Below are 8,708 nucleotides of genomic sequence, written 5' to 3'. Positions count from 1 at the left end.
GTCTGTAATTTGTTATTTCTGTCTTGGAGCCATCTAATCAAACTATATTATGCTCTTTCCAGTTCCTTGGAAGAATGCTAGAGCAGTGACTTAGATTAAACAATTTCGTCTGAGGCACTGCCAGTTTTCTCAAGCATTCTCACACATGGGCTGACATGCCACCAAGTCAACTGCTATAATTACACTGATATTTTTCAATATGTTCAGCACCTCTGGTTCATTTACTTCAATTCTAACATCAGTCTTAGTCATATTAGCAACTGCAAAATCTTCACCTGGATGACACACCCTTTAAAGAAATGATCACTATGTAAGGGTGTATCATCCAGGTAGATTTGGTGCAGTTACTCAGCTATGTATTTTCTCTCATTTCTTCTCTCACCTTCTTACCATCAGTCAGATTAAAGTTATTCTTCTCATCATAAAAAAAAAAAAACCTCCATTGGATTTACTTTGACCTGCTTAGCTAATTTTCTCTTATAATCTGATTTAGACTTTCTCCCTATATTAGTCACCTTCTTGTCTATACTTTATACTTTTCATGAATATGCTGATCATCTTTTTCTTTATATTCCCTCCACGTAGTTTTATTTTTTTTAAGTTCCTGCTTTATATCACTTCTTCTTAAGGTGCTATCTTCTATCAAAGGTCAGTGACCATCTTGGCGAACAAACTGCATTCTTGCGTTAATCAGAGCGGTTGTGCACTGCTCTTTCCTGTCCACTTCTTGATGTTGTCAAACCATGATATTCTTTTTCTTCCTCTAGTTCCTTTGCCATCAATTCTTCCTACCAAAATAGTTTGTAGAAGTTGGTATTTGCTGTTTCTTATGATGTGGCCAAGATATGATGTTTTTCGTTTCTTGATTATTTGTACAAGATCTTTAGCTTTGCCAATGAATTTTAAGATATCGTAATTGGTAATTTTTTCTGTGGATGATATCTTTAGCATTCTTCTGTATAGTCACATCTCAAAGGCTTCAATTTTCTTGATGGTTGTTGCCTTCAATGTCCATGTTTCAACTACATAGAACAGAATAGACCACACATAGCATTTTAGCATTCGGCATCTGACTTCCATGTTTAGGTCTTTATTGCAGAATAATGTCCTCATTTTCATGCAACTTCAATCCATGTCTTTATATCTATTTCAGGATCCCACCTTTCATTAAGCCAGCAACCAAGATATTTATATCTTGATACTTGATCGATATTTTTCCCATTGAGTGTCAGTTTCATTGATGAGGTTGGATGTTTGCTGATGCCCATGTATTTTGTCTTGTCTTGTTGATGTTTATATTTATTCCCATTCTTTGGCTCTCTATGTATACTCTGTTAATGAGTTTTTGGAGATCCATAATGCTATCTGTAATTAGCATGGTGTCATCTGCATATCGTAGGTTGTTAACAATCTTTCCATTTATTGTGATTCCCTCTGGATATTCTTCCAATGCCATTTTAAAGATTACCTCTGTGTATATGTTGAACAAGAGTGGTGAGAGCGCGCATCCTTGTCTCACTCCTTTTTTGATGTTATGTTGTCTCTAATTAAATGGTAGCTGATTGATTCCAATACGGATTTCTTATTAGTCTTATGTCTTTTTCATTTAGCCCTATTTGTTGAAGGACTTCTATTAAGTTAGTGTGTCTGACTTTGTCGAATGCTTTTTCAAAATCTATGAAACACATAAAGACAGATTTCTGTTTTTCTATACATTTTTGTATCCATATTTGAGCACAGAAAAGGGCCTCTCTAGTACCAAAACCATTCTGAATTGTGTTTCACTTAGAGTTTCTTCACTTTTTCTATAAATACGATTCTGAATTACTTTCAAAAATTTTTTAAAGTTTGGCTTATTAGACTAATCAGTCAGAAGTTGCCACAGGAATTTACTTTGGGTTTCTTTGGGATAGTAATAAATGTAGATTTGAGCCAATCTGATGGAAATTCATCACTTTCATATATTTTATTAAATAGTTTTTAAAGAAGTTTGATGTTATCTGGTCCTATTAATTTTAAAAATTCTGTATGCACACAATCTGGTCCACTGGCTTTTCCTGTTTTACTTGATCTTATAGCATTCTCTATTTCGCATTTCACATTTTTGGAAGCCCAGCTAGCTCAGTCGGTAGAGCATGAGACTCTTAATCTCGGGGTCGTGGGTACGTGCCCCACGTTGGGCGATTCTAATTTTTAGTTAGTAAGATCTTGGAGAAAGTAGTGAGGGACCATATGCAGCATTGGGAAGATGAGGGTAATGTTATCAGTGAGAATCAACATGGATTTGTGAAGGGGTGCTCCTTGTTTTAGCAATATGCTAGCCTTTTATGATAAAGTTACAAGAACATTAGATGAGAGAAAGGCATATACTGCCATTTTCTTAGACTTAGTGAAGGCATCTGACAGGGTGCCACATGAAAAGCTGATATTCAAGTTGCAGCACATAGGTCTGGATATCAGATTGGTCAACTGGATTCAGGATTGGCTGTCCGATAGGTATCAGAGAGTTGTGTATGGTGGAGCAATATCAAAGAGGCAGAACGTTACAAGTGGGGTCCCACAGGGCTCAGTACTGGACCTATATTGTTTAACCTTTATATCAATGACATTGTCCGTGGATTGCAAGGGAATATTCGGTTGTTTGCGGATGATGCGAAGCTGGGAAGGGTTATTAGTAATAGTGCAGATGTGGTAGCCCTGCAAGAGGATTTGAATAAGCTAGATAGATGGGTAAATGAATGGGGGTCTCGGTTTAATGCAGCAAAATGTAAGATCTTGAGGTTTGGGACACATTGACGGGACGCTGCATACTCTATGGGAGGAGTTAAACTGGAGGAAGTAGGAGAGACAAGAGAGATCTGGGTTTGATGATTGATAGAAACCTGAAATTTAGTGGACATATTGCAAAGGTAGTAAAGGTAATGCAGAGGATTGCTGCAATAACAAGAATGACACTGACCTGCAGAGATAAAATGGTTATCATTCCGTTGTATAAGGCTCTGATCAGACCATACTTAGGCTATTGTTCTCAGATCTGGTCCCCAGGATTTGAAGGAGATAAATTAACTGTGGAAAGGGTACAAAGGCAGATAACAAAGATGGTGTCGGGACTGTACAATGTTAGTTATGAGGATCGGCTGAGGGAGTGTGGACTGCAGAGTTTGGTGGATAGAAGAAGGAGGGGTGATATGATTGAGACTTTTAAACTGTTGAGAGGTGGTTACAGGGTTGACACTGGGGAGTTCTTTCGCTTGGTTGAACAGCAGGAAGGAGTCATGACAAGGGGCCATCCCTGGAAGTTATGAAAGGAAACTGTGAGAAAGAGGGTGAGTTTCTTTGCATGGAGGGTGGTTGAACCATGGAATGCATTGCCTGATGGAGTGGTGAGAGCGAGAACGGTCACTGCATTTAAGGAGTGGTATGATAGACTTTGTGTTTCCTAGGGGGGACCTCCCTCGATGAGTCTTGATAGACTTGTGTTTCTTAGAAAGGACCTCCCACGATGAGTCTTTTGACTCCATGGAGGCCTGAATAATAATAATAATTGCTGGTCCTTGAATGTTATCTTTTATATTTATAGGCTTCTGTCTAGTATCATTGAAAAGTACTGTTACATATTTTATCCAAATTTGTGCTTTATTCTCTTCTTCTAGAACTATTTTTCCACTTTCGTCTCTTAGAGACACTGTTTGCATTTTTCTGAGTTTTCTGGACATTTCGTTGATTTTCTTATACAGATTGAAATTATCATGTTTCTTCTGAAGCAGTTCAATCTCATTACAAAAATTTTTCATCCAATTTTCCTTGGCTTCTTTTATTTTTTTCTTGATGATGTTATGTGTTTCTGTATATCTAGCTAGGTCTTTGTTTTTGTACATTCTTCTTGTATCAATAAGAGAAAGAATCTCATTTGTCATCCATTCGTGTTGTTTTACATTAATCACATAACCTACTTCTTCAATACTTGTTGCTATGATGGCATTCTTTAAGCTTTATATTCTTTTTTCTTTATATCACTACTTATCCACTTAACTCCAGCTTGGTTTATTCTTCTGAAAACAGTAGATATGCAGTCTGATACCGCTTTCCTCAAATAATCTCTGACTATTTTCCATTCACTACTGAAATTCCTTCCTTGTAGCTTCTTAAGCCATGGCACTGCTCCAAGCTTCTTCCTAAGTATGTCATAATTACCAGTACATCAGGCATACAAGTCCTTTTGAAAATCCATAGAATACACTCTATACATCTATAAACTGCACACCATTCCACCTGCACAATCTTTTTGTTGCTTTATTAGCAATCATGGCTGATCTCAATTTAGTTGTGTCATCATTATTATTATTATTATTATTATTAGTCACCTCCAGGGAATGCAAAGATTCATCAAAGGAGGGCATCCACTGTATAACTCTGCTTCCAACTCACAATTCACCAACTGACCGCAACTACACCACCACCATCTACTGCCGACCACCACCACCACCACTGGTATTTCCACAGACAATCACAAACATCCATGCCCACGGCGGGATTCGAACCTGCAGCCTCTTGACTGGAGAACGGACACACTGACCACTCGGCGTCAGGCTGGCATACCTTTGGTCATACCAAAGAAGCAGACTTATACTCTTTACTTTCTCACCCTTCTTTTTTTGCTTCTATCAGCAACTCTTTCATATCTTCTCTTTCATAAGAAATTTTTTACATTTTTACATTTCATGTAATGAATGACTTGAAAAGTGAAAAACAGTTCATTCTTTTACTTCTTCCCTTCTGCAGACTAACAGCTTCACTAAAATCCTTGATCTTTACATCCACAAAACATACTTTCATCACAATATCATTAAGTACACCTCTTACCATAGAATATCCATCTTTTTACTCCTAGTTTCTCACTCTTTAATAGTTTTCCCATTCACTTTTTCTTTTATTCTTTCTCCTGCTATGCCACATGGCAATTATTGCTCAAATCACTTGAGCTCATGTATTGTCCTGTGAGGCAATCTGCATAAGCAAATTATTATTATTATTATTATTATTATTATTATTATTATTATTATTATTCAGGCCTCCATGGAGTCAAAAGACTCATCGTGGGAGGTCTCTCTTAGGAAACACAAAGTCTATCATACCAAAGTCTATCATATCATACATTCCTTAAACTCATTGACTGTTCTCGCTCTCACCACTATTAGGCAATGCATTCCATGGTTCAACCACCCTCCATGCAAAGAAACCACTCCTCACCCTCTTGCTCACAGTTTCCTTTCGTAACTTCCAGGGATGGCCTCTTGTCATCACTCCTTCACGCTGTTCAACCAAACGAAAGAACTCCCCAGCGTCAACCCTGTAACCACCTCTCGACAGCTTAAAAGTCTCAATCATATCACCTCTCATTCTTCTATCCACTAAACTCCGCAGTCCACATTCCCTTAGCCGATCCTCATAACTAACATTGTACAGTCCCGACACCATCTTTGTTATCTGCCTATGTACCCTTTCCACAGTTAATTTATCTCCTTCAAATCCTGGGGACCAGATCTGAGAACAATAGCCTAAATATGGTCTGATCAGAGCCTTATACAACGGAATGATAACCATTTTATCTCTGCAGGTCAGTGTCCTTCTCGTTATTGCGGCAATCCTCTGCATTACCTTTATTACCTTTGCAATATGTCCACTAAATTTCAGGTTTCTATCAATCATCAAACCCAGATCTCTCTTGTCTCTCCTACTTCCTCCAGTTTAACTCCTCCCATAGAGTATGCAGCGTCCCGTCAATGTGTCCCAAACCTCAAGATCTTACATTTTGCTGCATTAAACCGAGACCCCCATTCATTTGCCCATCTGTCTAGCTTATTCAAATCCTCTTGCAGGGCTACCACATCTGCACCATTACTAATAACCCTTCCCAGCTTCACATCATCTGCAAACAACTGGCTATCCCCACGCAATCCACTGACAATGTCATTGATATAAAGGTTAAACAGTATAGGTCCCAGTACTGAGCCCTGTGGGACCCCACTTGTAACCCTCTGCCTTCTTTAAACTGCCCCACCTCTATATCAGCTTATCATGTGGCACCCTATCAAATGTCTTCGCCAAATCCAAGAAAATGGCAGTATATGCCTTTCCCTCATCTTCCGCTCTTGAAACTTTATTATAAAAGGCTAGCATATTACAAAAACAAGATCGCCCCCTTCACAAATCCATGTTGAATCTCACAGATAACATTACCCTCATCTGCCCAATGCCGTATACGGTCCCTCACTTATTTCTCCAAGATCTTAACAACTACTGATGACACACAAACTGACCTATAATTAGACATTTCCAGTCTGCTCATTTCCCATAGCCAGACTTTCATTGAAAAGCCAGGTCAAAAGAGTTGTCAGTTCGTTAGCACATTCTCTCAAAACCCATGGTGAAATACCATCCAGTCCCACAGCTTTACTGATATCCAGAGTACTCAGAATCTGGAACACACTCTCCTCCTGCACTTCTAAACCTCAAACCTGCCTTATCCCTCTAGTATTAAAATTTATTCATCCAGGATGAAATACTCCAATAAAGTGTTCATTGAACAATTCCACTATGACCCGTTTTTATCCCACAATGTCACTCTTCCACAGTCATCTCTCCTCCTACTGGCCACATAGCTAAAAAATTCTCTAGGATGTTCTTTGGATCTTAGGTCCAATCTCTTCTCATATTCCAGTTTTGCCTTCCCCACCATACTAGTCACTCTCCTGGCCTTTGTCTTATATTCTTCATGCATCTGCTCTTCACCTGTCTCCTTATATCTCTTCCATAGCCTCTTTTTTGCATGCAGTTCCTGTTTAATATTGTTTGCCATCCACTTTACTCCAAGAAATAATTTCTGTTCTTACTGTCACTTCATCATTCACATTACCTTCAGCCATTTCTTTCATACCCTCATTCATATTTTGCCCCCTATTGTTTACTCCTTCCCCCATATCTACAACACTTTCACTATCCTGTGTTACATCATTAATAATAGTTACTTCATTCTCCTGCTTTGAATATGATTAGCATTTCTTGCTCTCACTCATGAAACATTTCCAACACTCTCTCTCTCTCTCTCTCTCTCTCTCTGTTCACTAGCATACCATAAGTTGTTCATTCATTCTGGGCAATAAGTACATTGAATGCACACTACATCACACAAAATCCGTAATGTTAAAATCAGTGAATAAGGAAGCTTTGGCTGCCATTTTTCCTGTATGCATTAGTAACATACGAAATGCTTTTTCAAATGATACTGTGCAGACAAACAAAGACACTCAACTGGAAAGTGTAAAATAATTAAAATATCCATGCTAAAATGGATGAAGTGTTAATCTTTTTACAAAGAATTACTTTGTACAGAATATTAATGCACATACAGACAGATAAAATGGGATGCTACCAATTCCTTTGCACAATTTTGTGATGCCTCTGATCAAGCTGTTTAATTTAAATCTCATCTTTGTTAAATTTCAGTGGAAAGAAAAAAGAACAGTTCCACTACATAGAGAATGCTCCAAGGCAAAGGTAGCAAATGATAGCCCAGATCAACATTTCAAGAACAGTGGCTAAGGTGTTAGAGGAGTGGTTCCGAGGCAGAATTCAAAAATCAGTGGATGGAAATATGATACTCTGTGGAAGATAGCACAGGTCTATGAAGGGTAGATTGACCTTGTGTTAGTAATTTACATACTATTTTTTTTTATAATAAAGTGACAAGTGGGCTGAATAAAGGAAATTACTACATATGATATTAGTGAATTTTACAAAGGCATTTGGCAGGCCACATGGACCTCTGTTACAAAAATCACAGAAAATGGGGAGTGATAAAATGCTGGTGATATGTAACACATTCAGTTGTTTGTTTGCTAATGATGCAAACCTAGGTAGAATAACAGTTAATAAAAGTGATACACAGATCATATAAGGATGATATAAACAGACTGGCAGTATGGTCAGAGGATAAATGGTGAAAAGAATTATAAAAATAGAGGGAAACACATAAAAAACTTTATTAACCTAAGTATCCTTTATTAACCTTTTTACCTAAGTATCATAGGCATCATCAGTACAAAATCATAGAATGACAATTAAACAATAACAGACAATTCTAAAAAGCACCACCTAAGTAGCTAAAGTAAGATAACTAAAAAATGTCAACAATTTCCTAACTTATTTTAAAAAAATTAAGTAAACATATACATAGCCAAAATAAAACTAGGAAAGATTAGCAGATTTAAAAAGTACTATCTCCCACAAAAGGGATAGATGTAGACCATCAAATCTGTTTAAGTTAAGACAATGAAGTAGAGTTTCACAAGTTTCTTTATAAAAACATTCTATGAGGAAACAACTTTATGAAATATGAAGGACTCTGGTCTTGTTCCAATGACCTCTATGTATAGTGTCGATAGCATGTTTCCCAAGACTGTTCAGGCTCATGGTATTTAATATAACACTTGTGTTCGAAATAAATAAGTTAGGAAATTATTGACCTTTTTTTGTTATCTTTCATCAGCTACTCAAGTGACACTAATTATATTGGGCTTTATCCTTTATCCAAGTGTTAGCAAACAAAGTTTGCACCTGAAGTACTTTCAGGACTGGGACAACAACTCGTGGTAAAGGTGGTATAAGTTCTGAACTTATACCACCTTTACCACAAGTTGTTGTCCCAG

The 8,708-nt window shown here is 37.5% G+C and overlaps 1 non-coding gene across 1 annotated transcript; it reads left to right on the top strand.

Moving 5' to 3' along the window:
• The first annotated feature begins 2,110 nt into the window (after positions 1–2,110).
• On the top strand, positions 2,111–2,183 carry TRNAK-CUU (transfer RNA lysine (anticodon CUU)). Its single transcript has one exon. It is a non-coding gene; the product is annotated as a tRNA-Lys (tRNA).
• The last annotated feature ends 6,525 nt before the right edge of the window (positions 2,184–8,708 follow it).

This window comes from Typopeltis vanoorti, chromosome 13, assembly GCF_054136105.1.
Source record: "Typopeltis vanoorti isolate ZY-2024b chromosome 13, IOZ_Tvanoo_1.0, whole genome shotgun sequence".
In the NCBI taxonomy this organism is placed as follows: Eukaryota; Metazoa; Arthropoda; class Arachnida; order Uropygi; family Thelyphonidae; genus Typopeltis; species Typopeltis vanoorti.
Note: the sequence above shows the minus strand (reverse complement) of the source record. Positions and strands in the feature narration are given on the sequence as shown.